The following is a 16,757-nucleotide window of genomic DNA, read 5'->3' on the forward strand; positions in this document are numbered from 1 at the left end:
TCATTATTCCTCACTTGTCCACCCACAAGCAAATGGTCAAGCAAAAGTAGCAAACCGATCATTGTTGAAAATCATCAAGACTTGGCTTGACGGGGCAAAGGGAGTGTGGCTAGATGAGTTACCATGAGTTTTATGGGCCTATAGGATGATAGTGAAAACCCCTACAGGGGAAACTCCTTTCAAGCTAGCCTATGGGAGTGAAGTAGTGATACCTGCAGAAGTGCACATGGCCAATCACAGAGTGATAAAGTATGATAAGGAGGATAACAAAGAGCAACTCCGCCTTAACCTTGATCTAATAGACGAGGTAAGGATGGACGCGGAGCAAAGGACAGCAAGGTATAAAAACCTTATGGCCAGACAATATGATGCAATGGTAAAACCTAGGCGTTTCAACATAAGGGACCTCGTCCTAAAAAGGGTCTCTTTGGCAACCAGAAACCTAGCTCATGGGAAATTGGGACCTAATTGGGAAGGACCTTATAGGGTTATCAATTGCAAAAGACAAGGGTCATATTACTTGGAAGCCTCGGACGGGAGAAAGTTGGAACACCTTTGGAATGTTGAGCACCTAAGAAGGTATTACCCTTAAGATATCAGCCTAGACGAGCATCGTCCTGGATGAGATCACCCAAGATGTTGTCACTTTGGACGAGCAAAATTTGTGTTGCTTTCTGTTATTTGCATGTGTGTTAGTATTATATGTTATGTTTAAACTCCTTAAGGGTGTATTAGTTTTTAAACTTTGTGCTATGAACTATGGACGAAGTCATGCACTTGGGTCATATTTGTTTGTATTTATAATTCCCTAAAAGGCACTAGCTTCTAAGCATGTGCCATAATTGTGGACAATATTTATATTGTGAATACGTAGTTTGGATTTTCAATATATGTGATGTATAAATCTAATCTCCATAATTTCACCCACAAGAAGGCTAAGGCCTAAGACGAGTAAAAATCTCTAGACGCAGGGATGTAACATCTATAAGCTTTCCTTGGAATAAGGATAAAGCACAAAAAAAAAAAATCTCAAAGGCATATTTGTTAATAGACAAAGTAAAGCTTGAAGCATATTATTCCATCCCATGCACGAGGAAATACGTGCACAAGAATATTTAGTCCATGGATAGGTAGCCAGCTAAGACAATCCAACCTTTGGACGAGTAAAAAGCTGAATGCCTTACATAAAAATGATCCCTATGGGAAAAAAATAGAACAAGCAGCCAAGTCTGAGGATGAGTAAAGTTGGAAAAACCAGCGCCATTCACAAGACGAGTAATACTTGTAAAACTTAAAGAATGGTAAAGGATGTTAAAACATGAGGAAATTCCCGTCATGGATGAGAATTTTTTAAACAAGTGGATGATGTAAAAAATGGTCATCCATACAAAAATATGTTTAATAAATGAAAAGTAACAAAGGTAAAACATTCATTCATAACATTTACAAAAGGGTAGACGACCATCGTCCAAAAACCCTTATAAAAAGCTCGTCTTAAGTGATATAGACGAGTGAATGTACTTGAACAATTACAAATGGTCCTAAGCAGTGGACCTTATAAAAAAAGAAGAAGAGAAATAAGATAAACTAAGATTAAAATTCTTTCACTAAGGGGGATCATCTTCAACGTCCTGGGTAGGTTGGGTAGTGGCATCATCCTCAATATTAATATCCTTATAGCTCGTCTGGAGGAGAGAACTTGTAGCAACACCAAGGTTGAGTTTAATGGAGCTAAAGTCCACTTCAGGGAAGTTTTTCATAGCGTCCATACGAAAGTCTTCGAAGCCCGCTGCGTAGTTGGTGTCCAGCAAATCAGTGTACTGTTTAGAGGCTTTGAACTCCACCACCGTGTCTTCTATCGCCTTGCTGAGAAGGGTACTCAACTCGTCATTCCTCTTTTGGAAGTGGTCAAGACGAGTATCCTTCTCAATAGCATCAGCTTTTAGCTCCTCAACCAAGTTTTGCAACTCCTTGGCCTCGTCTTTGGCCTTAGCTGCCACCTTAGCCCAACGCTTGCAATCATCCTTAACCTCCTGGATCCTCGTCTTAAGTAGGATCCTTGTCTTGTCCATCTTAGTGGCCTGCCTAGACGCAGCTATGAACTTTGACATGGCCTACACAAGTGATTAAAAATTTTTGTTAAAAATATATACATATATACATATTACTATGACAAGATGAGGTAAAAGTGATTACCTTGAAAAGATCATGAACACCAGAGTGCTCAAATTCTTTCAGGGACATGTCATAGCATGCTGTCACGTCCTCACCAGTTACTGCCTGCTCAAACCTCTCCCAAGCTAAGTCTTCATTCTCCAAGAGGTTCATGGGAGCTCGTCGAAAGGGCTGGGACAAGGCAGGTATAGTTTTGGACGAAGGATCTCTTGCAGGTTCAGTATCCATGTCATGGATTTGGAAGAATAGCTGCTGAGAGGTAGGAAAAACAGGAAGCCTAGACTTGACCACCCTAGGCTTAGACGATTTGTGTTTCACCCTCTTCCCTTTACGACGACTTGGAAGGTTTTCCAAGTCAATAGCTTTTGAAAAATTTTCCAAGTCAATAACTTTTGAAAAATTCTTTCTTTTGTTCCTAATAGCAGGACGAGGCTGAGATTGAGCTTCAGGCTTGGCTGCCTCGTCCACAACTTCCTCTCCTTTGTTTTCCTTCATGGTCGCCATCCCTAAAAGAAAGATATTGATGTGTCAGCTAAGGAATGTATAACAATCAAATAACTTTTAAGTAAAAAAGAAACTCACGTATGCGAACAGTGAGCTCGTGGGCAATAGCTTTAGCAGAGGGTTTAGGACCAAGACTCCACGTGGCAAGACACTGAAGGGTCACCAAAGAGTGAAAGCTCCTATCAGCGTATAGACGATCTCTATGGACGCGATCACGATGGAATTTACTTAGAGATGGTCATTTAATAGCTGAAACAAAGAAGGGAGAAAAAGGTTAGATGATTATAATTAAATAAATGTAAAAAAAGAAAAAGGGAGAAACATACCTTCAGGATGAAGGTTGCCTAACTCTCCAGTATATGGGGCAAATGTATCCTTGCCAACCTTAACAGGGTGCCCAGACCAAAAACCAGAGACGAAGAAAAACTCTGTCTTCCAATTTCTGTTAGATGTAACCAATGACTTAATCAATCTACAGTCACTACCCCTGGCTGTAAATTGATAAAAGCCAAGGGACTGATTAATCTTTGAGGGTTTATAACAGTAGAGGAACTCGTCCACAGTGAGAGGACGGTCCCTTTCAAATATTTCCCTTCATAAAACTTGCATAGAGACGACGAGTCTCCATGCGTTGGGGTTAAATTGATAAACTCCTAAGCCTAACCTAGTAAGTAATTCTCTAGCAAAAGCATTTAGGGGTAACCTAAGCCCCCCTAGAAGGTAAGCCTCATAGATACCTATCCCAAAATGGGGTTGGCAGCACCACTCCTTAAGGATGGCTAACCTAGGGTTAAGGTCGTTTGGGATTTGATACCAACTCCTAAGGGAAGCTAGTCTCTTCTCACCCGTCTTGGAAGGAATACCTACAGCGCAGCTATATACAGTCTCTACCTCATCTACAGGAGTGGACGGAGGAACACTCATTGAGGTACCAGCCTGAGACCTTGAGGCTGCCCTCGTCCTAAGGTGTTCTTAGAAGACCTCTGAGGGAACCCCAGGAACATCAGACGTGTATTCCTTGGTGGTATTCCCACTACTACTACTGTTACTACTATGGCTACTAGAATCAGTGTAGCTAGAGGAGTCATGATACTTGTCTATAGCCTTATCTACATTATTGCTAGACAAGGAAAGAACAATCTCAGACATTTTGAAATTCTAAGGAAAACCTAAAGAGGATGAAGAGAGTACTTGGCTCTAGATAGAGGAGACCTAGGATGAGGAAACACTACTAGATGAGGCGCTAGACGACAAATGCCAAGTAGGAAAATTTCAGAAATGTGAAGGGTAGGAGAGGAATTCTACTATTTATAGGCAGTAAAATTTGGCATCTAAAACGACGTGACCAACCAAAAAATGACACGCGGCATACTAAAAAAAATGAATCAACGTAACTAGTTGCTAATAGAATCATGATATGTGGCACACCTAACGCTAACATAAGGACACACGTCCAAAGAATAAGTGTTAGGCTATGCAGTACTATGGACGACCCTTGGACAAGGGGGAAATTGATGGTAAACTAAGAATTGGTGAACTCCAGACTTGTCCAAAAGAGTTGTCTAGGCCAGGAAGACAAGAGTAGCTATGCTTAACAAAACAGTCGTCCATAGGTTTATAAGTCGTCTATAGGCTTATGGGTCGTCCATGAGGATTGAACCAGGACGATTCTCAATACGGGAAAACCCCATAAAGATTTATCTTTACGAACCACATGTTATTATTTCACGGCATGAATAAAATCCTAATTCATCGCTATAACCTCCCCCTCAGTGCTCAACTTCCAATGACGGTTATAGGAGAATTATAATTGTTGTAGCAGTTGAGGAAGTTAACATTGAATCCTCTAATCTCCTCAAACATAGGAGGAGTTACAAGACAAATAACCGCTTCAAGAATGCACTATATAAACACCCATTCACATCAAATGAAGGTAAGTTTTTTGAGACAACTCCATAAATTTGGAACTCCAGAATTTAAGAGAGAAACTAACTTAAGCATCAGAGGGTTCTTAGCCGGTTAGCCCCGGTCTCCTTTGATCCTTGTTTTTCTTTTCAAGCCATTCAAATAATTGTTAGATCATTGAAGCCCGGATCATTCAGCCTACTGATTTTCTATGCATCATCATTTTCCATTGATGATATTTATGATTTAAACTCGTCATTAAAGTTTTTACCATTTGTAATTTTCTTCTACAATTTAAACTCGTCAATGGAGTTTTTACCGTTTAGAATTTTCCTTTATGATTTAAACTCGTCAATGGAGTTTTTACCATTTAGAATTTTCCTTTACAATTTAAACTTGTCAATGGAGTTTTTACCGTTAATAGTTCCTTCATGATTTAAACTTGTCGTTTGGAGATTTTACCATGGGTATATTGGTATCTCTTTTTTCAGGATCTAACCTCATTTGCAACTTTACCTTTGAGATTATGTTGTTATGGACGACTGAATCAAAGATCAAGTCTTTTGAAAAAGTGATGACTTATGGAGCCTTATTATTTCATTCACCCTTATTTGTGAGGGGATTGTAAGGGAAATAACTAGAAATAACTTGACCAAACTTTAATGCTGAAAAGAAAAACGCTGAAGTAAAAGCAAAAGAAATCTCGCTTATCTGATGCATCGTCAGGCGAGGTACTCCTATGAATGGAGCTTATTGATTTAGGTGCTTCCTATTGATAGTACTTCTTGAGGTGCTCCACATTCTAGGGACGAGGTAATGGATTGTCGTCGAGGTCCTGCAGGTAGTAGCTTCCTCTTCTTGAGTAACGGATGACCTTATATGGACCTTCCCAAGTAGGGCCTAACTTTCCTTGGGTTGGGTCTTTAGTGGCTTGTGAGACTTTTCGCAGTACCATATTATCAGGGTTGAACCTCTTGAGCTTCACCCTCTGATTGTGGTACTTTGTCATCCTCTATTGATATCGGGTCATTCTTTGGGCTGTCTCATCTCTGACTTCGAACAAGCAATCCAAACTTAGACTCAGCTCGTCATTGTTTGAACTCTCGTCATAATGGGCTCACCTAAGGCTGGATAACCCCACTTCGACAAGAATAATTGCCTCCATACCGATGGCCAACTTGAATGGTGTTTCTCTTATTGGTGTTCTCGCAGTTGTTTGATAAGCCTATAATACCCCTGGTAACTCTTCTAGCCCTGCACCTTTTGCCCCCTTAAGTCGTGCTTTGATGAGTTTGAGCAAAGTATGATTTGTTACCTTTGTTTGTTCGTTCGCCTGTGGATTGCCGAGTGACGAGTAGTGGTTTTTTTTATTCCCAACTCTACACAAAATTCTCTAAAATTTCAGCTTTCAAATTGCCGTCTATTGTCAACGATGATCGTCCTTAGGATTCCAAACCTGTAAACAATGTTCTTCCAGACGAAGTTCTGTATCTTGCTTTCCATGATTATTTCTAATGGCTCTGCTTCAACCCATTTAGTGAAATAATCAATAGCAACAAGCAAGAACTTAACCTGTTTCTTCCTTTGTGGGAGTGGACTAATAATGTCAATCCCCCAGGTGGAGAATGGCCATGGTGAGGAAATGCTCGTCATTAGTTCTCCAGGAATGAGTAGTCTGCACACATCATCCTGTACTCTTCTTCTAAATTTGGGTCTGGAAGTGTGAATTCAACGATAAAATCTGATAATGTCTGGGCTTTGATCGCTATTCTTGGCCTATATTCAATATCAAACTAGCTTAGTTCAACCGCCCACTAGACCATGCACCCTGCTACATCTGGTTTGCTCATGACTTTCAGGATTGGCTAGTCCATCATTACAATGATGGTGTGAGCTTGGAAATACGGACGAAGCTTTCTCGAAGTGACGATTAAGGAAAAGGCCATCTTCTCTATCCGTGGGTACTTCGCTTTGGCACCTTGAAAAGCTTGGCTTCTGTAGTAAACGGGTTTCTATACCCTGGACTCTTCACGACTTAATGTTGAGCTAATAGCTATTTGTGATACAACTAGATATAAGAACAGATCTTCCCCTTCTACAAACAGGCTCAAAAGTGGGGGCTTAGCCAGATACTGCTTGAGGCTCTGGAAAGTTGCTTCACACTTGTCTGTCCACTAGAAGGCCTACTTAAGAGTTTTAAAGAAAGGGTGGCACTTATCAGTGGCCTTAGAGATGAACCTATTCAATACTGCGATTCGTCCTATCAGCCTTTGCACCTCCTTGATTGTCCTGGTAGAAGTCATGTCAAGTATGGCTTTGACCTTCTCTAGATTTGCCTTAATTCCTCGCTGAGATACCATGAAACCAAGGAATTTTCCTAACAAGACATCAAAAACACACTTCTGGCAAGGTTGTGCTTTATTCTATACCATCTCAAAGTATCGAACGTCTCTTGGAGGTCGTCAAGGTGAGTTTTTGCTTCGTTGCTTTTTACAAGCATGTCGTCCACATAGACCTCCATATTTCTACCTATCTGCTTGTTGAACATTTGGTTTACTAGTCTCTGGTATGTGGCAACCGCGTTCTTCAATCCAAACAGCATGACTTTGTAACAATATAGGCCCTGGCTAGTCACAAATGGAGTTTTCTCCTGGTCTTCCTTCTTCATGAGGATTTGGTTATTACCTGAAAAAGCATCCATGAAGGTTAGCAGTTCATGGCCAGCTGTTGAATCTACCATTATTTAAGTCTGTGAAGTCCATACACATTCTCCACTTTCCGTTGTATTTTTTTTACCATGACAACATTGGTGAGCCATTCAGGGTAGTAGACCTCTTGAATGAATCCCAGGGTCAAAAGCTTTTCTACTTCTTCCATAATTGTTTTGTTTTGTTTTGTTTTGGGGCAAATACTCGTCTCTTCTATTGGATGGGTTTCTTCATTGGGTCAACATTGATACGACGCTCTATCACATCTCCATCAATCCCTGGCATTTCTTTGTGGCTCTATACAAAGACATCTAGATTCTTTTTCAAGAACTTCACCAATTCGCCTTTTAAGGATGGTTGGAGGTCCTTCCCTACCTTGGTAGTTTTGGAAGGATCTCCTTCCACCAACTCAATATTCTTCACCTTTTCCATGGGCTTAGGCAGCTCTTCCTCCACCATCCAGGTGTGATTTTCCTTAGACGTTAGGACCTCCTGGTAACATTCCTTGGTTAAAAGTTGGTCTCCACAGATTTCTCCAATCCTTTGGGGGATTGGAAATTTCACCTTTAGGCAGTATGTAGAAGTTGCGACCTTAAGGAGATTAAGGGTTGGTCGTCCTAGAATCACATTATAAGATGAAGGACAATTGACAATTCGAAAGTCTACCTCCCCTGTTACTTTGGCTGGGTAAGTCCCTATTGTAATCGATAGGGAAATGATACCCTTTGGAAATACACGGTCCCCACTGAAATTGACAAGAGGAGACCCAAAAGGTCTGAGGCGTTTTGGGTCCAACTTCATCTATTGGAACACCATCATGTACATTACGTTCGTTGAGCTTCCGTTATCTACCAAAACTCTCCTGGTATTGTACCCTTCGATGGTTAGCATGATAACGAGGGGGTCATCATGTGGCTGCCTGACTCCCCTTGCATCTTGTTCAGAAAAGACAATGTCTTTGTCTTCTGAGTGATGATGCTTGGCTATTGTGTGCTTTATATGAAGACTGTTGACTTATCTTTGAACTACCTTTTTCAAAGACTTGTATGACCCCCCTTGCTACTGGTCCTCCAGTGATCGTCCTTATTTCTCCTATGACCTTTTTAGGATGGTCCCGCTCATCTTCTTTGTGGTCGTTAGTAGACTTCTCTTCTATTCAGTGGCAGGTCTGGTAGTCTTTCTTCACAAATTTCTAGAGTTTCCTTCTCTGGATTAACTCCTCTATTTTCTCTTTCAAATCTTGACATTTGTCAGTGTAATGGCCATGATCCTTGTGAAAGCGATAGTACTTCTTTGGATCTTTCCGTTTTGAGGATGAACTCAACGGTTTGGGTCACTTCAAAGTAGGGTCATCCTTTATCTGCATGAGGATTTTGTCCACAGGCATCAGTAAAGGAGTGAAATTCAACTTTTTCTTTGATGGTGCTTCTGGACTGCTTTTGCTAGCCTTAGTGTCTGAGGAATTGTCTTTGCAATCCCTTTTCTTGCTCTGTGACTCAGCATTCTCTTTTTTCTTCCATTTGCCAATCAATCCCTTTGTAGTTAGTACGTCTTCTCCATTCATATACTTCTGCACTTTGAACAACAGATTCGTTAGTAAGGTCGATGGGGTCTTCCCTAGGGAGAAGACGAGGTCAGGATTGTTGAACCTTGCTTGGAAGGTCGTCATTATTACCTAATTGTCTACCTTGTCGATTTCCAACACTGCTTTGTTGAAGCGTTTCACATATTCCCTCAAGGTTTCCCCTTCTTATTGCTTTATAGTTAGCAGATATGAGGTGGGCCTTTTATGGTGTTGGCCTTTGATGAAATGTCAGACAAAAAGGTCGCTCAACTACTCAAAGTTGGTGATAGACGACATGGGCAACTTGCTAAACCACACCCTTGTTGCTCCCCTGAAGGTTGCTGTAAAAGATCTGCATATCACCTTGTCTGGAGTCTGTTGGAGGTTTAATATTGTCTCGAATGCCCCTATTTGGTTTAGGGGATCCTTAGTGCCATCGTAAACCTCCAACTGTAGGAGACGAAATTTGGGAGGAAAGGGCACTCCAGAATGCTGGTAATGAAGGGTGAATTTGTCCTCTTGATCATGCCATCAAGATTTATCGTCCTCTTTCCCTTCATGGCGTTCTTGACTTCATCTAACTCCTTCCTCATGTTTTTCATCATCTGATCGTTTCCATGAGTTGACTATGCAGTGTGATTAGAAGTCTTTCTTCTGCTTTTTCCTAGGCTATGGGCTTCGTTGTCATTGTCATTGCAATTACGCCGTGATTGTGATGTATTAGTGCCTTTTGGACGCACTTGCCACTTCAAGTCTTCATTTTGTTTCATCAATTCTTACACATTGGCTGTTAGTGCTTGGATTTGTTGAGCCATCACCACTGGGTCTAGCAGCGCGGTTGTGGTTGAGTCCATCGATTCTATGGAACTTAGTCAGTATAGAATTCAACGGCTTATTGATTGATACCCCGTTGTTCCCCATAGACAGCGCCTCGTCAATATGTTCCTCATCAATATGATGGACGATATGGAGACCCTATTCACAAGAAACAAACAATGTAGTAAAGACACCGGTGTGGGATCCACCGGGGAGCCTTTGATGCTTAAGTTAGCTTATTTCTCATAGAATTAGAATAATCTGTATGTAATTGATCTTGTTTTACTTACTTGTTGCTTCTGGCTTTATATATAGCTTCTCTGTGAGTAAATGCTTTGTGCATTTATCTTCTCAAGCGTCATGGTTGAGCTAGAGGGTTAAATGACTCATTTAATAGCCATTTAACCCCCCCCCCCCACCCCTCCATTTGATGTCTTGTAACGGCTGTGTAATGGTGAGCTTAAGGTGGCTGTAACAGTTGTGAGCTAGAGGCTGGAAAGGCTGTACGTCCGTTACACTTGTGCCATTTAAGTGAGGAATTTATATTTGGGCATTAATGTGTGCTTACGATCATCCTTGTTAATGACAATCCTATACGGATGGTCACTTTACAGACAACCATTTTTCACTACTCGTCAATTGGGGTGACATTTAATGGATAACTATGCATGGTGTTTGGATGTAAGGAAGTATACCCAAACACTATGTAATGTTAGAGGAACAAATAAAAATTATCAAAGGGGGCAAAAAACCGCCCCAAACGTTAAGGGTTTAATATATAATTTAGTCAATTAACGAATTAAACCTCACCCCCCTTTAAGTGGAGTGACAATGTATTTGGAGTTTAATATAAGATGAGAGTTTAGTTCGTTATTTTTTGAAACTCTAGTGTCTAATATGTTATATACCCTTAAAATTAAGGTTTAAATATAATAAAGAATTGATAAATCTAGAGACACAATCATACAAGATTATTATTATAACTACTTGCATGCATAGTTATGACTGGTGTATATAAAAGTTTTAGTGATGTATTCATATAAAATAATAAAAGTAATTTTGCTTCAGTCATAACTTGCCTTCTTAGCACATTATGAAAAAAATTGTGAAAATATTTATATTTATTTGCTCCAAGTAGCAATCCTCTCTTGACTACAAGTGCTATACTCTCGTTAATTATTAAAGTGGTTTCTATAAATGAAAATCTATTACCAAAATATCAATTAACTTATTTAAGTTACTCTAGATAAAACTCTATTATCTAAGTTTCAAGAAATTTAAAAGTATAATTCAATTAAAATTCTATTAACAAAGCTACATATAATATAATATAAAATAAAATTTAATATTTATTTTAATTAATTTGATCATATATCAATAAAATACATAATTTTATTTTAATATAGTAAAATTTACACACTATACGCGCGCCAAGTGAATATATATATATATGAATTACACATTGAATGCCTTACAAATTAATAATATAGTTTCGATGATATTTATAAAATATTTTCTTTCATTCCCATATAATTAATTTTTTTTATTTACATGTGCTTTTTTAATTTTTATCACATGGAATATTAGTAGTAATAAAGAAAACTGATAATTTTTTGAAATATTTACCATAAATACAAATAAGAATTTTGAATGGATGGGAAATCAAGTTCAAAGCTCCAATTGAATTTATTGGAACCTATAGTTTATTTCTAGATATATTTAAATATATTTCAAACATTTTATATTCTTTCAATTTCTAGAAATTTAGTTTCTTTGTAACTCTGTCTAAAATTTTCATTTTATTTTTTAATCTTTTTTTTTTTTTTTTTTAATTTTTAGGAAGAACTCTATCTAGACTTGTCTTTTGTAGAACTTCATAAGCTTTGAAATAAAAGTTTTGATTTATTTATGAATCTTTTTTGTTAATTCTAGTCTATAGTACTATTTAAGAAGCTTCTCTTATTTTAGATGAATTTTTTTGTGGTTCAAAAATACCCTCACACTCTACGTTTAAGTATAGATAAAATTGAATGATAATTTGGTAAAAATACATCTTTAACTCTCACTAAAACACTGTCTACAAAACATGACCACTCTATATATCTTGTTGGTTTTCAAATTACTTTATCCACATATAAATTAGATTCTAAAAAAATATTATATAAAAAATTAAAACAATTTTTTTTTAATTGCTTATTTATCTGTCTATCTATCTATCTATCTATATACTATTCACTTACTACAATAGATATGTAAAATTGTGTTCCATTTTAGAATCCCACTAACTCACATTTCTTACCCACTTACCTTTTCAATGTTAAAAAAGAAAAATTACTTATCAGTTATCATGTATATGTTATTCTCAAAACTTCCCACAACCCCAAAAGATTGGCTTAGTGATATCCATGAGATCCTGGGTTTGAAATCTCTTCCCTCATCTTGGGGCCACCCAAATGGGATTATTATATAGACATATACTTAAAGAGAGGTTTGGATACTCTCGTTTGTAAATTAAAAAAAAAAAAAAAATCCTTCCCACAGTCATTTGCTATAAAAACTTTAATAACAAAAATTATGATAATTTTTAATGTTAACCACCACAAACTTAGAAAAAGTAGTAGATTATGTCAAACAAAAAAAAAGAAAAAAAAAAAGCAATAGGATCCAAGAATTTTTGTAGGTGGCAACCTCAAATTTTATGATTATTTTACTGTGTGGTTCTCAAGGCTTCTGATTTTTTTTTTTTTTTGGTTGATAACTTTTTAAATTTTTTTTTATTATTTGGTTGGGTTTTCTTCTTCTTTCTGTTTTACAATATTAATGTGATAAAAATTCATCTTTCATTGGGAATTTTTCAATCTTTTTTAAAGCACACTTTTGCAATTTGCTTATTTGTGCATTTACTTTGTATATTTGTGATTACTTTATAGGTTGAAAATTATTAATCTTTAGGAAAAAAAATAAAATAAAAGAGCATCATGCATGTGCTCAAAGGCTGGTATTATTTATAGGATTTGGTTAATGGATACTTTCATGGTATTTTTTAATGGACTATTTTAAAAAAGTTTTGATTAAGTTTTCATGAGAAATACAAAGAGTTGTAAAAAAAATAGTTAGTTTTTTCTTTTCTATACTACCATGTAAGGGGATTTTCTTGTTTAGACTAAATTTTTTATTTGTTCTAAAATACCCCTATAGCCTACGTTTAGGTTGGGGTAAAACTTGGTAAAAATTATTTTTTAACTCTCACGTATAATACTATCTATAAAATAGGATCACACTCCCAGTACTCTCACCTAAAACATTTCCTACAAAATAGAATTACTCTTCCACTAACCCACTTATTTAGATGCCATAATACGTTTATTGTTTTTTTTTTTTTTTAAATAGAAAAACAAGTTAAACAATTTAAAAAAAAAAGAAAAAGAAAGTATGAAGAGATTTGAATCCTACCATAACTTCACTTTTTAACTTTTCTCTTTCTTTCTTTTTTAAATTGGCCAAAAATATTTTTTTTCCTTTATCTATTTCATTTTTTTTTAAACCCATGTTAATTTTTTTTTTAAGAAATCATTTTAAAAATTTAAAACCCCACATTTCATTCCCTTGCCATCCACTTTTTTTTTTTTTTTCCCCTAAAACATTGCCTGTAAAATAGGATCACTCTTTTTTTGGTTTTCAAATTGAGTATTAAAATTTAAAATAGGACCACACTCCCAGTACACTCACGTTGGTTTTCAAACTCAATTTGCTTCTTCTTTAGTTCTCCAATTCTCTCAATTCTGTGTTAATCTTCTTTTCACCATAATCATCATTTTTTCTATTTACTTTGCTCAAATTTGTTCCTACTCAATGGTATGTGTATGTCAATGTACTTTGATATTTTCTATTTTGATTTTCTAATTCATGAACAACTTCTTATATTCTACAAAAATAATCAAATATTTGTGTAAAATAGCCCTTATATTTCAACCTCACTTTTCATTTCTTTTACATATTTCTTCAAGCAACGTGCACTAGGGTATCTATCTTCGAGATTTTCATATCTAAACTTCAAGGAATGTGCACTGGGGCGTTGATCTTCAAGATTTTCGTATGCTCTGTCCTCCAACTCCAACGGACTATTTGGACTTTGGACTTGAAGTGTAGTCAATGACAAAAATGTAAGTATCTTTCATGACCTCTATTTAGAATGCCTCATGCGAGTTGGGTTTTATGCATTACATTAGCTTTTATAAATTGTCATTCATTATTTGTTTTTTTTTTTTTGTATTTTGTTTATATATGGTTTCCTTACTTTGTTATCATTGTTCTTTTTATATCATTATCTTATCTTAAAAAAAAAAAAAAAAAAAACTCTTTCCCGTTCTCTTATATTCTTTTTTTTTTTTAATAACTACGTTTATTATATTCTCACGTTTCTTAGATAATGTGTTAATTTTCTTCTCCATGTGTTGGTTTACCAATGAGAAAATTAAATTAATGAGTTAGATTTCGGGAATAAAATCATTTTAATAAGGTTCTCAATCTAAAATTCTAGGATAATTGTTGCTTAATTTGTATAAAAAAAGGGATTGTTTTATCTCTAAAAGTGATGGCTTTGTTACTTATCAAAAAATAAAAGTGATGGTCAACTTCAGATACCTCATACTGAATGCGAGTGGACTAAAAGTCATGCCGCTTGGGATTTTACCAAAACTTTCCCATCTTTGGTACCTGAAAGTTTATTTGTAGCATTGTTTGTGGATCTAGAACTTATCTGGAACTTATTTTTCTTGTTGTGAATCATTAATGCTTTAAAAGTTTGAGTTCTATTTTGTGAATTTATATTCCACGTTTTCAAATATGAGATCTCATCACATGCATGTGGTTTTTTTATATTCACATTTTCATATATGAGTTGTATTTGAACTCAAATTAGTTTTTTAAAACTAAAATTGATATTTGTAGCATTGTTTGTGGATTTGGAACTTATTTTGCTTACTGTGAATCATTAATGCTTTAAAATTTTGAGTTCTATTTTGTGAATCATTAATGCATGTGGTTTTCTTATAGTCATATTTTCATATATGAGTTCTATTTGAACTCAAATTAATTTTTTAAAACTCAAAATGATATATATATATTTTTAAAAAATTAGTTGAATGCTGACTTAGAGTTTAGAAGGAAAAAAAAAAAATCTTTTAACTCCCATGTAAAATACTATCTACAAAATAGGACCATACTTTGTTATCATTATCCTTTCTATATCATTATCTTTTCTTTTCTTTTCTTTTATTTGGTTAGTGATACACCACAAACTGAATGACCCCTTGTGATAGAAATTAATTAATTAATTAGCCAAGTTATTAATTAATCAATTTATCATGCAAACGCGTGGTAGCACAAACAAATCACCAATAAACTAATAAAGCAGCGGAAAATAAATAACACGGTGATTTGTTTACGAATGGGGAAAACCTAACGGCAAAAACCCCACCGGGTGATTTTCAGGTCACCACTCTCGAAACTCCACTATTATCACAACAAGCGATTACAAGTAAAGGAATTCAAGTACCTTACCAACCTACAGTTGAACCCTGTTAGGTTCTAAAGTTAAGGATTTTATGTATTTAGAACTATAATTTGTATTGTTGGCAAACCATGATCAAAACAATGTGTTTAGAAGTGTTTAAGTCTAGCTCAAAGTTGTGCGTCTTTGTAAAGTTGGAATCGAGTTAAAGCAGGAAAGGATTGTGCCTTTCGGCCTGGCTCGATCGATCGAAAGACAGGCTCGATCAATCGAAGCTCGGGCAGAATGTTTTTTTGCAGATTCGTCCAACTCAGCCCTAAGTGTTTTAAAACGTTTTTAGGGTTTTTTATTTGTCTTAAGTATAAAAGGCAAACCCTAGCCACGTTTTAGTGTTGCTCATATTTGCGGTTTGTGTAAATCTCTTGTGAGATCTAGAGGAGCTTTCCTTTACACAAACTTAGGGTTTTCAAGGAGAAGATTTATCTACACCTTGATGATCAATTCAGTTGCTGCCATTGAAGCTTAAAGAAAACACAAGCGGGTGTGCTTGTAGCTGGTGGTGAATCCAAGAAAGAAGGAGTCCATGGATTCGGAGCTTGCACATGGTCGTGTCAGTAAGTTCTACTGATTGGTAGCAATAAGAAGTCGATCGTGGGGGCTTGTAAGTCTTATTGTATGAACTTCGATTCTTTCAAGATAGTGGATTCAAGTTTACCTTGAGGATAGTTAGGTCAAATCCTCCCCAGGTTTTTTACCGGTTTGGTTTTCCTGGGTTATCATTTTGTTGTGTTATTTATTTTTCCGCTGTTTTGCATGATATGATTGTTTGATTGTGATAACCTAGATTTGGAATTTGGACTAAGTAACAACTTGGCTAATTACCTAGGTTAATCCAATTGTGTTTTAAGGGGTCTAAAAACTAACAAACCCTTACCCCAATACCCAATTGGACTTGTTCTGTAGTGACAGTTCTCCCTTTTGATGCATGACTCCCATTACGTGACTAACCAATTATGCGGATCCCAGTACGCGACTTCAATCACCAACTAAGAAGGTTGTTGGTTGCAAAGTTCTTCAGTTCATCCACACGATGAAGATTAAGAAGTTGCTTGGTCACAAAACCCTACGGTGCACATACACAACAACTTTTTCAGGAGAAAGAGATGAACTAGGGCAAGAACTTCGTCTCCGGTCACAATTTGCTTGAATAGAGTTTGCTCAAAGCTTGTGCAACTTGTGAATACTTTGACGGCCCTTAAACTGAACCTTTTATATGTCTAGGGTTAGGAGCAAAGAAAACCCAAAGACACATTCATGGATCCTAAGAAAATCAGATTGGAATTCTGAAAATCTTAAATCTCGACAGATAGCAGGTGTCGAGCAGGTGTTGAGCACATCGAATGTAGAACAACTTCTTTAAGCTCGATAGATGCAGCTGTTGAGCTTTAATGATATTGCACTCTAAACTTGTTTTCTTGAACAGACTTGAAGGCTTCAATACTTGATCTTGAAACATGGTTTCTTGAAGTATTTAAAAACATCCTAAATCTACCCAAATACAAGTAAAGTGCGT

This window comes from Quercus robur, chromosome 2, assembly GCF_932294415.1.
Source record: "Quercus robur chromosome 2, dhQueRobu3.1, whole genome shotgun sequence".
Lineage (NCBI taxonomy): Eukaryota > Viridiplantae > Streptophyta > Magnoliopsida > Fagales > Fagaceae > Quercus > Quercus robur.